The following is a 16,545-nucleotide window of genomic DNA, read 5'->3' on the forward strand; positions in this document are numbered from 1 at the left end:
CTTTACACCTTCCCTTCGGGTATTTGTATACATTGATAAGATTACCAACCTGAGCCTTCTCTTCTCTAGACTGAGCAGTCCCAGCTCTCTCAGCCTTTCCTCATATAAAAGAAGCTCCAGTCCCAGCATCAGATATGGGAGATACTCCAGGATCTTGAACAAGATTGAACCCAGTATTGACCCCTGCGATACACTGCTAATTAGTGGCTTCTAACTAGACATTGTGCCACTGATCACCACTCTGGGACCGGCTGCTCAGCCAGTTTGCAATCCACCTCGCTGTCCATCCAAGACAACCTTGAAGTCAAGGTAGACTATATCCACTGCTCTCCTCTTACCTACCAAGCTGGTTATTTATTTCATCATAGAAGTTTATTTCGTTGGTCAAAAATTACTTCTCTTAGTGAATCCATGCTGACTCTTCTTGATGATTTTCACGTGCCTGGAAATCATTTCCAGGATCTGTTGTTCCATCACCTCGTCAAGGTGAGGTTGACCATACTGTAGTTCCCTAGGTCCTCCTCTTTGCCATTCTTGAAGGTAGGGGTGATGTTTGTTTTCCTCTGATCTTTGGGCACTTCTCCCAGTTGCCATGGGTATTCAAAGATTATTGAGAGTGGCCTCGTAATGTATCTGCCAACTCCCCCTGCACTTGTGGGTGTATCCCATCAAGGTCCATGGACTTAGGTGTGTCTAGTTTGCTTAAGTATTCCCTGACCTGATCCTCTTCAACCAAGGACACATCTTGCTTGTTCCAGCCTTTCCCCCTGGTCTCTGGGCCTGGGATTCCTGAAGGCCAGTCTTGCTAGTAAAGACAAAGGTAAAGAAGGCAGCCTTTTCCATGTCCTGTGTCATCAGTGCCCCTGCCTGTCGTGGTAACAAAGCACCATGCAGCCGCTCACTCCCCCCTGCGCCCAGCCACGGTGGGATGAGGAGAAATATAAAGGCAGGCTCGTGGGTCGAGATAAGGGCTGGGAGGGATCACTCACCACTGATGGTCTCGGGCAAAAGACAGGCTCAACTTGGGGAAGAAACAAAATCAATTTCATTGACTACCAATCAAAACAAAACAAGGACACTGAGAAGTAAACCCAAACCTTAGAACACCTTCCCCCCAGCCCTCAACCCCACTCCCGGTTCTCTCCACCTCCTCCCCCTGGCGGTGCAGGGGAACAGGGGATGGGGGTTGGGGTCAGCTCCCCACACCTGGTCTCTGCCGCTTCTTCCTCCTCAGGGGGAGGATGACTCCGCACTCGTTCCCTGCTCAACCGGGGGGTACCTCCCACGGGAGACAGTCCTCCACGAACCTCTCCAACATGAGTTATTTCCACGGGCTTCAGCTCTTCCTGAACTTCCCTGGCATGGGTCCCTTCCATGGGCTGACCTTCAGGCACAGACTGCTCCAGCGTGGGCTTTCCCATGGAGTCATGGCCATCTTGGGGGGGGGCCTCTGCTCCCCTGCTCCCCTCCATGGGGTGAGGGGGACAGCCTGCCGCCTCACCATGGGCTTCAGGGGCATCCCCTCCTCTGGCACACCTCCTCCCCCTCCTTCCTCCTCACTGACCTCGGTATCTGCAGAGGGGTTCCTCTCATTCCACTCACTGCAGGTTCTTCTTCTTAAATCTGTTCTCCCAGAGGTGCTACCATCATTACTGATGGGCCTGGCCTGGGCCAGCGGTGGGTCCGACTTGGAGCCGGGGAAGCTTCCAGCAGCTTCTCACAGGAGCTGGCCCTGCGGCTACTCCCCCACTACCAAAAAAACCCCCCACGCTACACAAACCCATAACATTGCCCCATTCAGCACTAGGCTGACATTTTTCCTAGCCTTCCTTTTCTCACCTATGTACTTACAGAAGCCCTTCTTGTTGCCTTTGAAATCTCTGGCCTGATTCAATTCCAGGTGGACTTTTAGCTTTTCTCTTTTTCAGGATCCTGAACTCCAATGTCTCATGGTCATGGCAACCAAGGTTGCCTTTGATGTTCACATCCCCAACAAGACCCTTGGTGGTGGTATGAGGTCCAGCAGAGCACCTCTCCTCATTGGTTCCTCTGTCACTTGGGTCAGGAGGTTGTCATCGATGCTCTTCAGGAACCTTTGGAATTACTTATGTCCTGCTGTGTTGTCCCTCCAATAGATATTGAGGATCAGGGCCTGTGAACATGAAGCTGCTTCTGGCTGTCTGTAGAGGGCCTCAATCACTTCTTCTTCCTGGTCAGGTGGTCTATAGCTGACACCCACTGTATTGTCACCCATACCTATCATCTCTTTAGTCCTTACCCATAAGCTCTCAGTTGGCTCATTGTCCATCCCAAGGCAGACCTCCATGCGTTCCAGCTGTGCTCTCACACAAATGGCAACTCCACCACCTCCCCTTGTCTTCCTGGCCCGTCTTTACTGAAGAGCCTGTATCCCTTCATTGCAGCACTCCAGTTATGTGAGTCATCCCACCACGCCTCCATGATCCCAGCAAGATCATAGCTCTGCAACATTTCCTGATAATAGTACGTGTCTTCCCAGTACAACTGGATGGCTTCAGAGAAGCAATTAAAGGAGTGTAGAGCATCAAGGCCCTCGGGATTCCTGATGAAAAAATGAAGAGGGGAGTGCCGAGGTAATCTGAGCTGGGTGATTTTTTGCAATAGAAGGAGTTTTGGCAATCCTTTGAATTAAGAAAGGATGGAAGAGTGATACGTGAAGGGTGCTACACCAATTAAGTGGTTCAATTTTCAAATTCACTTCACACGGTCAAGGAATTCAGATTAGAAATGGCAACTTAACTTTGTCATTCAGTTTATCCTCTCTCACCTAGCAGTAGAGACATATGAGTTGGGAAGAGAAGCTAGAAGAGGTGCAACCTTTTCCTCTAGTTCATTCTGTGATGGCAGACAGTTGAGAACTGTGGTAGAACCCAGTTGCTCAGCATGTAGCTGCTGTGGAGAGCCAGCACAGGTGAAGAAAGTGTTTTGCACTTATGTTAAATAGATTCCTTGACTCAGGGAACGCCTACCTTTGCCATGAAAGTGGATGTATGAAAATCCTGTTTTAACTAGTTTGTTAACATGTTCAAAAGTGCAATGCTTTATATGTATAATTTTGTATTGATAAAGAGTCAAGTCAAACACCAGTCCTTTCTATTTAAGATGGATTCAGTGCTCATGAAAGATGAATTTGCTGAGGTAAGGGTGGAAGACTTGTTCAAAAAAAAGGTCCTTGGCCACCAGTGGCAATTTATCCTAACTTTTTTTCTTCCATCCTTCTTTGCTTTTGAAAGAAGGAGCTATCTATTGTGTTTCCTTGTCCTGTAGCTGAGGTTATGAGGCAATGTCGTTGCCCAAGCACTGTAAATACAAGTAATTGTTCCTTGTGGGGTTTAGGATATTCTGAAACCTTACAGCAAAAATGAGATGAAATACTGTATTTGTGCAGAAAATGTGTCATGCTTCAGTACGTTACTGTTGTATCAGTGCTATATTGTATGAGTTTGCATTTGTGAATTACACACCAGTGTGGAAGAAAGTGCTGCAAAGCACTTAAACATGTGCTGTGTTTTGTGCTCAAGTTTTAAGCAAATGCTTAAGGAGGCTTGTTGCCTGGTAGAATGTATTTGATTGACTTGAGAAGCTAGACTTGCTGCAAATCTTACACGTACTCCTGTTACAACATTTGAATAGTTTAATTTACATAATTAACATCTCAGTCCTTTGACTAAAACTGTTTTCCTTTTGAGTCATAGTCTATTTAATAAAGCGCTCCCTCTTCTAATATATATTTTTATTAAAAAGAATAATTATATGCTGTATTCTCATCGCGAAACTGTGTTTGTAAAGACTTTGAAAACAGTTAATTTAGGGAACATTAAGCTGGGTAGCAATAAATTTAAAACATCTGCACAGTAATCAAGGGGCTGATAATAAATCCACTTTGCAATCCACTTATTGCCAAAGTAATAATGCTTGTGGGGGGAGAAATGGCTTGTCTAATATCAAGCAGGATTAACAGTAGTATTGCAATCTCAGTCCCCAGTGTTCCTTGTATGCTACAAATGAGAGCCTTTGTCTGTATGGAAGTGAGGGAACAGACATCTGTATTGTTATTTATGAATGCAGATAAGTGTCCTGATTTTTCAGAAGTGTGAAGCACAAAAATCAGGTCATTTAAGTGCCAAAAGACATGGAGACAAATTTGAGTGTTTTTTGAACAAGAAACTTAATTTGAGATTTAAAGAAAAAAGTCTGCAATTTGAATCCCCGTGGTGATGACATTATGAATACTGTGTACTGAACTAAAACCTGTTACTATAGTTTAGTTTTTGCAGCTTCAGTGTGTAGCATTTTACATGGATGTGCTAGTGCTGGTGAAATGGCTTTCCCTTAACTTCCCTTACAGCATAGGATTCAGAGTAACAAAGTTCACATTTTCTGGAGTCACACTTTTTTACTCCTGCGTGGGTGCTTGGCTCTTCTTCTAACCTTTATGGCTTTTTCATAGTCTTGGAATAAGGCTACTCAGCTGATGACTTACTAGCTCCCAACTAGTAACAGCTTTCTCCTTAGTTTGCACTCACATCTTCTAACTCGACAGTGATGGAATTGTTCTGACTTTAGGCACAAGAATAGTCTTTGTTTGTTGGTTTAAAATGACAAAAACCTACATGAAATAATAAACACAAAGACAGCCTTGTTTCATATATAAAACACGGCTTTTCAATCTCTAATTTTTATAGTCCAAGGAAACTGCTCTGTGGAGTAGTAATTTTCTGGTAGCAGAATTATTCTGAATTCTTTGGTCCAAGTAGTCCTTCTCTTTCTTCAGTTCCCTTGCTTTTGACACCTGCCAGTGTACATCTGTGCAACAGACAGCTGGAACTGAAGCTGCTTCTTTATGAAAGAGCTGTGAGTGAGCTGAACAAATAACAATAATTACAGGGTTGGAAATTGTTGGCTTCCTTGCATAATTCGTAAAAGATTCAATTAAATGTTTCTTCAGGTAGAAGCAAATCACTGCTTCCTCTTAACAACAGCCTCGAGGAAGAATTGGGCTACCTTAAGTGTGTGTAGGGCCCCCTGCACCTTGAGTATAATGGTAGGGACTGTTGGACCTCGTAGAAACTGGGGGATCTGGGCTGACTACTGTCACTCTGAGCCCACAGGAGCCTTTTGGGCAAAAAACTGGAACCCCAACTGTGATAACCAAGGGGCTGATTATGTAGTGTACAGTTTGTCTAATGCCTTTTAAAGTGAAGTTTATATAAAATGCAACACAACCTGAATGGGAGACATAGTCCTAAGGCTGCCCTAAAGACATACCCTGTTGGTGATTAGGTTAAGTTTGTCCTTTTGTTTGTGGGTTGTATCACTTGCTTGTGGTGTGATAGCACATGCATGCTAGATGCTGTCCAGACAGGTGAAATTATAGTTTATCCTCTGAAGAACAGTCTTTAAATCAGAAGACAATGGTTTTCTAGGTTGCCCTACCTGGATGGACCTTTGCCTTCAATAATGCTATGGGTTTGTGCCTGAATAGAGATGAATTGATGTTTTATTTTATTTTGTGAGAATATGGTGGCAATTTCTTAGAATCATAGAATGGTTTGGGTTGGAAGGAACCTTTAAAGATCATTGAGTTGCAACCCCCCTGCCATGGGCAGGGACACCTTCCATGAGACCAGGTTGCTCAAAGCCCCATCCAACCTGACCTTGAACGCTTCCAGGAATGAGGCATCCACAGCCTCTCTGGGCAACCTGTTCCAATGCCTCACCACCCTCATTGTAAAAACTTTCTTCCTCATGTGCAATCTAAATCTACCCTCTTTCAGTTTAGAACTGTTACACCTTGTCTTTTCACTACAGGCCCTGGTAAAAAGTGTCTCTTCATCTTTCTTATTAGCCCCCTTTAAGTATTATAAGGCCTCAGTAAGGTCTCCCTGGAGCCTTCTCTTCTCTAGGCTAAAGCATTTTGAGCAAAGCAGCCGTATTTTATTGTATGTTGGTATTTAAAAATGTCCAAAATTAGTGTAGCAAAACCTGGCACTTTATCATAATTCTCACCACTGCATGACTACATCATTGTCCAACAGCCTATTACATCAATAAATAAATAAATAAATATGTGCAGTAGCCCTTGAAACCAGGATTTTAAATACCCGTGCAGCAGCTGTTAGCCCAACATCTGAGACAGGAGGATGCACAGAAGGCAAAGAGACCCTACCAAATGGTTTAAGACTACATAGGACACTTAATGGATGCAGTAGCCCATTTATTTCTGGAAGATAATTTTTTATATAAAGTGCATGTTACTTATATCACTTTGTCATCTTTGAAATATTTTTCTTGTTCTTGCCATACTTTCATCCCTGCCAGAATACAAATTATAAAATCACTGTTGTTTTATGAAATTAATCTGCTGATGGGGATGGGGTTGCTGTTTTACTAATCACTAGCAACATATTTGAAAAAAGGAAGCAAAAAAAGAAGTTTTACGTTTTTCCTTTTCAGAGGTTTCTGTTGACTCCTGAGGTAAATGGAAATCAAATGTGCAATTTGGCTGCTGCCTTCAGTGTTTTTCTATGCCAAGCAAAACTGTGCCCCTCTTTCCTGAGGAATGAAGAGGAGAAAGGGAAGGATGTCCTGCTGGTGGAAGTCCATTAATTCTGCAGCATTGTAACCTGTCATTCTCATGGCATTATTTAGGAATCTCAAGATGAAACAATGGAGTTTTGTAGAGAAACCACTTTTAAAAGACTAGCTAAAACATTCTTTTGTTAGCTGACTTTCACCTACAGCTGACCTAACAGAAGACATCAGTGTATTAAACTACTTTCTTCTATTCTGACACTACTTTTGTTGTACAGTTTTTAATTTTCATCATCATTCCTGTTGTCAGTTTGTGCTAACTCCGAAAATGACTTAGGTGCTTTAACCACAAGCATCCACAGTGCCTGAGCACCTGCACATGAGTCACAGCTGGAGCCTGATGTAGAATTTTTTGGGTAAGCAACTAATTTCGTTGGGTTTTGCTTTAAAAATGGTTTGTACAGAGTAGGGCAGCACAGCTTACAATAAACAAATGAGCAGATAAAAGAATTTTTTTTTCATTTCCTCTATTTCCTTTTCCCCTGCTGTTCTCTATTTTGCTATCAAATGCTATGCTGAAAGTGTGTTTTTCATGTTTCCTCTGGGAGTTGATCAGTTCCATTATTGTAACTAAGACTTTTATAGTAAGAGTATTTTGGGGAGAAGAACACTTATTAATAAAATGCATTATTCAGCTTTGCAGGAGTTCCTTCAAACTGTAGTGTAGAATAATCACTGCCCATTTCTTTGTTTTACTTAAAATGAATGTCAGTCAGTCGTGGTCACTCCTTTAAATAATTGGCCTCTATTGGATGAAACACTTACACTTCATGTGTGAAAAGACCATGGGTGCTCCAGTACAATTAAGATTTTGGTAGAAATATGCATTACAAAGCAATGTAAATATTCTGGGTCTAGCAGATGAGGACTTTTCCATAAATTTTCCACAGTGGGGAAAACATAACAATCTGCTTGTGGATTCAAGGCCAGAAGCAGTTCACAGAACAGAGAACGTGCTCTCATTGTGCTTTGCTTAGTAATTTCTACTTTAAATTAACAGCTTAAATCAAGTGAATATTCTCATTCATCTTTCTTGAAGATGTGCTTGTCTCTAGATGGTATCTGTGGTTTTGCTTATCATGTTTTCTCCTCTCACAGCTGCCCTTTCTAGCAGCAATCTAGCAGTTATACACTGAAGCATGTCTTAAAAAAAGAAAAATGAATCATTCACAGATGTGGCACCTTTCAGTCAGTTAGTGTGCTGAACCTGCTATGTGGGCATGAAACTAAATCCTGATTGATTTAGGGTGTTAATATTGCCCTCTTCACTCAGTATAAAGATGGCTGTGTTCAGTGTGGTGGAGAAAAACTAGTTCATAGTGAGGATTTCTGTATTCAACTAGTGGGGCTAAGCGCATTTCTCCTCAGCCTAAATGGAAAATGGCATATACTCCCTACGGGATGTAGTCATTTTTCTTTCTCTCAGTAATAAACCAACCCAGGTAATCTTGACCTTGCACTTACACAGTAAAGTATTTGTTTTACTTCTGTCCCCTTGAAACTCTTTTTAGATTGTAAGCATGTTAGATCTAAAAACATAATCCAGTTTGATCAACTAAGGTGATGACATTTATGTAGATAGCAATGGCAGGGTTCCTCCCAGATCATTCACTAAGACCACCAAGACGTTACGCAACTCAACCTTGTACTGTCAGGCAAAACTGTATTCTGTTGCCTGGCTTGCTTGGCACAGGATTATACAAAGGTCTTAGGTCTCTAAAACCGGACTGAGGAGGAGTTTTAAGTATTTGGATTTGAAATTATGATTCCCCCCCACCTGCTCAGCAGACTCCAAATTCCTGTAGAAACCTCTTCCTCTTTTTTCCTCCCGCGCTTTTTCTTGCTTCCCCCAAGTTTAAGTACAGTTTTGCCTCTTCTGTGGTGGAATCCTTGAGAACCCTGATCCAGTGGGTTTACTCAGACTGCTCTCCTCAACTTTCAGGAGAGTAAGTATTGCCTAGAAGAGTCTTTTTTTCAGATGGACTTAGTTGCCATCACTGTCTGCAAAGAGAAGGGACAGCAAGAGAGCTAGGGTAGAGGGGCCAATATGGAGGCAAAGCATGTTAGTTTGCATTTGTACAACAAAACTTACATAACTCCAGCTGAAATGTAATTTTTCTTTTAGTCACTGGAATTGGCAAGTAGGAGCTAAGAGGGAGAATAGCTCAAATTATTGCGAACATTTACTAACAAGTCAAATAAGCAAGAAAAGAATTTCCCAGACTCTTGTTTACCTATGCTTAATAAAGTGTGAGATAATGAATTAGGATAGATTGCTTATTAGCAGGCAACAGCTTAGTCAAGGGGATGTGTTGTCATGAACTACCAGAATGAAGTATAGATGTCTATAAGAATGTCAGGTCCAAGCTGAAGCCAAAGCTTAGACATTAGTTTATGATCACTTTTGTATTATACTGTGAAGAGTTGTTACAAGTAAATGACATGCCATTCAGTCCTGCTGTAATTAAAGAATGCTAATGACACATGCCAGGCAGTGTTCTGCTGGGCAATTATACCAATTCCTATAATGACATAAGGCAGGCAGCGAAACAAATGCAGGCTAGACCTGCAGACCACCAGCAAAAGCTCAGGCGCTAATACAACTACATGAATAACTAATTGAATTCTGATATCTACTGATATGCTAATAGACACAGAAAAGTGCAAAATGACTCAGCAAAGGCTCTGAGCGATGCTGCGCACAAAAAATATTGTGTCTCCTGGCTAGATGATTGATTTGTCCAGAAACTGGTTTGTAGAAAGCAACAGGGGTACTCTGTAGTGTTTTAGCACTGTCAGAGAATCACTTAAAAGCCATTCAGTTAACTTTCAACTGCTGGTTGTCTGCTTCTACACATATAACCTAACATTTTTTCTGCCTGTACCAAACATCAGTAGTTGGTAGAACCAGGCTGGTTCTTGCCTTTCTGTCCTGTTCCTATGCATTAAATTGCATTCATATACAGTACTGATGCGAGTGTGTCTGTAAAATTCCATGTTATTTTTGCTAGAATTGATTTCTCACATCCAGTTCTCCATGGAATATAATTATGGCATGCATTTGTTCTCCTTTTCCCAAGGCTGTAGGTTTCTGACTTAGTTCTTTGGGCAATGCTTATACAGAGAGCCAGGCCAAGAAAGTCCTTCTTCAGCCCAAATGCTGTAGCCTTTGACCAGAGCCTTCCTTGCTCAAACCTGCATGAAAAAGAGCTGGCAAACTGTGTTCTGCGTAGGTAGTCAGAAATAGGAGCAGGGCAGGGAAGGGAAAAATGAAGTCACCAAAAATTTAATTCACACTTTCACTAAATTTTATTACCAATCCTCCTCTAAGTTCTTTTCATTATTTCCAGAGGCCAGAAAAGTAAAGAGGAAATGATCACTAGTTTTAAATGAAATTTTATTATGAATTATAAATCATGAATCTATTTAGTTGATGAACATTTTTATTAAATGGAGTTCACAAGGTATTTATAATTATTACTCTGCTTGGGAAAAATTATAGGGAAGGTGCTTCAGGGAGCACAAGCTACTCCGGGTACAACTCAAGCTTATATGCAGATCTCCAGCTTGTTACTGAAAAGTGGAGTAACTGCAACAGAAGAATCTTCTCTGGCTGGAGGCTTGCTGATACTCTGAAAGGCAATCCCTCATTTAGGCAAGACATCCTCAAATGGCAGAAGCAAAGGCAGCAGGATCATCTTGAAATAGGGGGAGAGGGTGTTTCCTTGACATTTGGTATGTGAGTTTCTCTGTAGTCTCAGACTTGAAGGCAGCATTTCTCATGCCAGATAGCGACAGTCATGAGATTTGTGTGGAGCAGAAATAAACATGTGCCCAATGTCACTGTTGTGCCTGGTACTCACCACCGTAGAAAAAATATGGCCAAGCTGCACTTTTCTTGAGGGAAGGGGTGTAAGCCTGTAGGTAGTTTTGCAGTAGATCTATGCCAAAATAGAAGACCATTTACTTTCAGTCCTAAAAGTATGACAACTGTGAACTTACTTTTCTTAAACTTTGTGAGTTCCTTTATGCTTGAGCCCCCTCATGCTTGCTGAAAACCTTTGCTAGCACGTGCTATTGGGACGAAAAGCCACATGAAACTAAGATCAAGCTTCAGTCTGACTTCCTCTCTGACTTCAGAGGGAGTTTTCCCACCATCTTCTATAACTTGCGCCTATTTTGCTGAGGATGTCCCACAGCTATGCAGGAGAATCTAGATATATCCACATTGGGTGCATCGTGCCTGAATCCAAACTAAAAACACGTATTTTGAAAGGTTCATTTTATGCTGTTAGTCATCTTTTAAAAGTCAGTTTGTCCCTTGCCTTGCTGATTTCAGCACTAACTTTCCTTTCAATTGCTAGAAACCAAATGATACCTCAACACTTGGAAACCGTTTCCTTAAATCGTGTGGGAACTTCAGGCACATTCATAAGCAGAATTTGACAGGATCTGTAATTTAGAGACAAACCCATTAGTGGTACACATAAATTACAGCCTGATGGAGGAAAAGAAGTCAAGCATAAAATAACTGAGATATTTCCTTAATCACATCAGACCACTGATGTAACTGGAAAGATACAATAACAACATGGTAGTAGGTTTTATTAGTAGATGGCAAGTTTGGCTGCTCCAGCCTTTAAAATCAATTCCAATGTATCTTGAAATTCTGCTTTTTGCGTTAATCATTTGCACCTGGTGATAAAATTACTTTTGGCCATCCTCATTACTTGAAAACTTTCTAGCATTTTTCAAGTGCAAATCATCGGGGTAGTCCAGGTATCATATATTGTCTGTTCTGGAGGATATTTCATTCAAAAGGCTGCAGGTATTCACATTTGGAGTTTTCCTTTTCCTTTGCACAGCAACAACGGCACTGTCCGTACTGTATATTTAGGCTTGTGTATATCTACCCTGTTGTGAGTACAGTAGTTTTTAATATAATAATGTAAAGATTCTTTAAGGCAAGAATCCTCTATGTTCTTTGATGTCTCTCTTAAGCTCCCAAAATAGCAGGGGCTGGGAATTTCCAAGGAGGTTACAGGGAGCTGGGATCTAGCTTTGGTTCAAAAGAAATTATGATTTTTTTCTCACTAGCCTTCCTAGGCTCCTTTTAAAATTTTAGCTTCTGACAGTTTTCAGTAAGGGCCAGTGTGGAAAATTCTGTGAAAAGAGTAAAGTTTTGTTACAGACTTCTGCAAAGCAGGAGTAGATGGCAATTGGGACTCAATCGTATGCTACGTTTAGAAGTGTCATTGCCCTTTCCAGTTTGTGGTGCTACCAAAGAAACACATATGAAATACTGATGCAATCAAGGCTTCTTGTGCGGGAGGTGGCCTATTTTTGCCATCTTAAGCATGCTTGGCTTGTTAGTGGAATCACTATACCTTCTTTCTGGAGGGAGGTTAGCAATCCAAGGAAGTGGTTCGTAGTTGTAATCTTTTTTGTCAACCTGCACAATTATTCCTTAAGCTAGTTCACAGTTCAGCTTGTTCCTTGGTGTTGATTTTGCACAGATGGGCTGTAATCAGAATGCAGGCTCATCATATGGTCATATTAATTCTGAGCAGGCTGGTGGTTATGCAGATGTGAATGTTGAACACGTCATTTGTCCTTTTTTTGGCACTTGCCTTTGTCCCTTTGCTGAGTGGTAGCACATGTCCCAAAGATATTTCTTAGCAGAGGAAAAACCAGCGACGCTTAACCTGGGAGTGCCGTGATGTACCGTGTTCTTTTTTATTCAGCCCCTGCTTTGTCAGCCCAAGACCGAGGTCAGGTTTCCACACCGCAGCTTTGCATCAAAAAGATTTACGCTGCCCGAGTCCAAGACAGTGGCTGCATTCTCCGAAGACAGGGTAACTTTTTCTTGTCTGCAGGGTTACTCTGACAAAAAACTCTGAGCAATCCAGAGCACTAGCAGGGGCAGCATACTTTTCCAAGAGTCGAGATTGCTTACTAAGGGAGGGGGGAAAAGTGCTTGCAAACCTGTGTATAGCCTTGCAAGGTGGTAATGCCCATCCTAGCAAAAGTTAGGCACTGTAGTATCAGTCACACAATTTAATGCTTTTCTTTGCCTTTTTTTTTTCCATACAGGATGTGTTTTCTGAGGCTGACTACATATCCACATGCAGAGTTTTAGACATTTATCTGCAGTCCCTCTCTTAAACCCGAATTAATGCTGAGGAGTAGCTACAAGACTATAGTTGTCCCTTGATATCAGAAAGAGGAAAGGGACAGGGTGGGGGAGAAGGGATATGCACACAAAGAGCAGCACCAGGTTCACCCGCCTGCTTTCCCTCTGGGAGAACCCACAAATAGAGCAGAAGCTCGCTGAGTCTTTTGTTCTGTGCTGGTAGAGAAGATGGTAGTCAAAAGGTAACAGGGAGGTGTGAAAACAGTAAATAGAGGCAGGAAAAGTAGAAATTTGTTGTCGGGCACAAGGTGTTTCTGCCAGGCTCCTTTGTTTTTGCAGAGATGGAGGTAATTTTTTTGACTGCCCTGAGTCCCTGTGAACACCGGTGCTCTGGCTGAATACATCTGAATAAACGTAGAAAAAGGGACAGTGTTTGTATTACTTGGCATAGCCACATATTTTCTCCTGCTTTACTGCAAATCTGAAACTTCTCTTCCCACATTTCTTTGCCTGCATCTGATTTTAAAGGGCTGCAATAGAAAGGAGATTAACTTCAGAGTAAACATGATCTATCTATTAAGAAGAATCTGCAGCAGATTGGCCATACCAGAACAAGCTGGGATGTATATTCTTCTGATGCGATGGTGTCATCATGTTTAACAGTTGCTTTGGTTTACCCTGTCTGACTGGGGCTGCTTATTGGCATGTGGTGTTTTTGGTGACACAAGCCATCTCACCCTTCCTGGGTGGCTTTCCTTGGGAGAGGAATAAGTCACCCTGTGAGAGACCTCAGTCATCACAAATAAAAGGCAGCACTTTCCTTGGAGGGGAAGTAGGAGGAGACAAGACCACTAATCCAGAAATCTAAGATGGTTTTCTGAGTTGAGAAAGCTTTTTCTGTCTCTCACGCACTGCAGTAGGGAGCAGAGCACATGTGAAAGTTCCCCCTTTTTCAACTCTCTGGCAGGACTTTGCATCATAAATACTGATAAATGTTTATTATGAAAAAACTCAGTCATTTTGTTCTTCCTAAGGCAAGTAAAAGTAGAAAAAACTAAAGCAAGATAAGCGTAAGTTTGTTGTGATTAACTGACCACTTGTGGAATAAGGAGGCATGTTAGGTGGTTTTGGCACTGGTCTTTTGTCCAACAGCTAATCCCAGTGTAGAAGTGAAGATATTCTGCAGGTCTGGGCACTATGTGACTTCTACTAGTGCAAAAAATACCACCTTTAAAGCTTTATATATTGGTGGAAACTTTAAAGATCTTATTATTGCAGTGTACCGTTAGGTTTCCATCTGGTATTTTGTGTAGTTGCTGAGTTAGACTTAGCATAGGACAGCTACTGAAGGAATAACAAGTGACTGAGATTGGCTTCTGTAGCATATTTGGTCCATTAAACCCTCCCTACTACTCATTACTGCCCAGGAAATATCTTCTACTTCAATTAGGACGGTGTAATTATATACTGGCTGTGGCGATTGTTTTTCTACACCAAGCAGTGGCCCTGCAACATATATTGCAGTCCTTGGAACCCTGTCGGATATAATTAGAATAAAGAAACAATACTACCTGCAGAAGCCGAAGGCAAATTGCTCTTATTCTCTTGCTGAAGAAAGGCAAAAAGTAGCTCATAATTACAGACAAATTTTACAATTTTTATCACAACAGGTGAGCATGTAGGCTGTTACATTGATGAGAGGATGTATATGAAGTAAGAGGTGCTATTCAGTGTGTCTGAAGATTTGGCTATACAGACTAAACCTCTGTTAGTGAGGGTATAGTACTAAAGCCACCAACTGCTTTGAGTGTTTTTCATATAAAAAGTCCTCATATGCCTCACAGAGGTTGGAATGATTTACCAGGAAATACAAATGGAGGGTGGAGGGTGGCATCCAGTTGTACAAGAATATGAAGAGGTGAAATGTAAAGATGGTACCTATGGAAATTGTACAGAGTATACTGTTGGCTCCTCCACTTCGAAAGAAGCGTCATGGAGAGTGCAGAGGAGTTGAGATTTTTCTGTGTGCTTGTTACTTCCGTGTCAAGACTACTTCATTCACTCATGGTAAGTTGGATACCTCAGCTGCCAGCTTTACAATGACAGCAATGAAAGCCACATTGTCTTATAGACTCTTTACATCTCTCAAGTGGTAGTAAAAATCATGTAGGACAAGTTAGCTGACCTGTGCTTTTGCGTCATCTTCAGAGTATGTCCTCAGTTATACCATGCAAAAGTATAAACCGCATTGCAAAGGCACAGTTGAAGCCATCTTCAGGCTCTTGGGTGCCGATGTAGGAACCCAACACTGCAGTGCAAAAAGATTCAATATAGTAACTGGACTTCAGCCGAGTTTCCAGGTAAGCAAGCTGACAGTGGAATCAGTGAAATGCAATGTGGAAGAAAGCTCTTCTTATTTGTTCAGTCCTCAAGGAGCAGCTTGTAAGACTTATTCTACACTGCCACAGTCCAAGCACTGACCAAGTCCTCCTGATTCACCAAAATGCCCTGAATGTCCTATTTTCTTGAGAAGGGTAGTAGCAATCAGATAGGGAGAGCTTCTTTGTCTTAAATGTCTTACAAGCCAGTACTTTAACAGAAAGCTGCTTCTTGGCTCCTTTTCAGGTATTTTTGCATATCTGAAGTGGAATTGTTCCCTCTATGTTGTGTGTGTGTTTCCACCTTGGAGCAGACATGCAGCTGCAATCCAGATCTGTCCGGATATCATCACAAGCAACCTGTCTTGGAATAGAGGCTAGATTTCAACACAGCACATCTACCCAGTTCTTTTCTTTAACCTAAACGAAGAATACTTCTTTTGAGGCACCGCCCATCCATCAAGAGATTTCTTTCAAGCATTGCAAAAGAGTTCCGTAAGTCTGTGACTACTTGCTCAATTTGAGGCATTTTACTTGAAGAAGACCATCACAGACAAGGTAAAGTTTGTTATCTGTGCCTCTTCATGTAATACATTTTAATGCCTGAATTAAAGTGTAATAAAACCTAAGAATTTTGATTTTTCTTAAAGGTAGACATGCGGTGTCTGGTTGTATGATTAGGCTCTGGTATTAAAGCATTATAATACATATTCCAGACCTGTATTATGGTGTTTTCCAAGTACAATGCTGTAATGCTTTAAGTACTCTAAATTATTTTACTATAATCCCTCTCCTACACAGGCTGAACTCCGAGGGCCTTAGCTTACTATTCATTACAAAAGAGTTAGCTTCATTGCCCAGTGGGCTTGCAATCAGTATATATGCCAAAAATAATAGATGGAATAACACAAATAGTACCTAGACCAACCAGTACTCTCAAAGTCTACAGGAACACCGGAGCGATCAAATATGGAAAGTGCTTGTATGGGGTCTGACTGGGATGGAGTTCATATCAGCCCGTATGGTGCTGCGCTTGGCATTTGTGGCTACAACAGTGCTGGTTTGGCTATTGCTGAGCAGTGCTTGGAACAGCATCAAGGCTGTCTCCCCAAACCACTCCGCCAAAGGCCAGCAGGCTGGGGGTGGGCAAGGTGTTGGGAGGCAACATGGCTGGGACAGCTGACCCCAACTGACCAAATGCATATCCTGTGCCATATGACATCGTGCTCAGCAGTAAAAGCTGGGGGAAAGGGGAAGGAAGGGAGGACATTTGTGGCTATCGGTGTTTGGTCTTCCCAAGTGACCATTACGCATGCTGGGGCCCTGCTCTCCTGGAAGAGGCTGAACATCTGCCTGCCAATGTGAATGATCTTGTCTTTTTGCTTTGCCTGTGTGCAACAC

Source organism: Accipiter gentilis, chromosome 27, assembly GCF_929443795.1.
Source record: "Accipiter gentilis chromosome 27, bAccGen1.1, whole genome shotgun sequence".
In the NCBI taxonomy this organism is placed as follows: Eukaryota; Metazoa; Chordata; class Aves; order Accipitriformes; family Accipitridae; genus Astur; species Astur gentilis.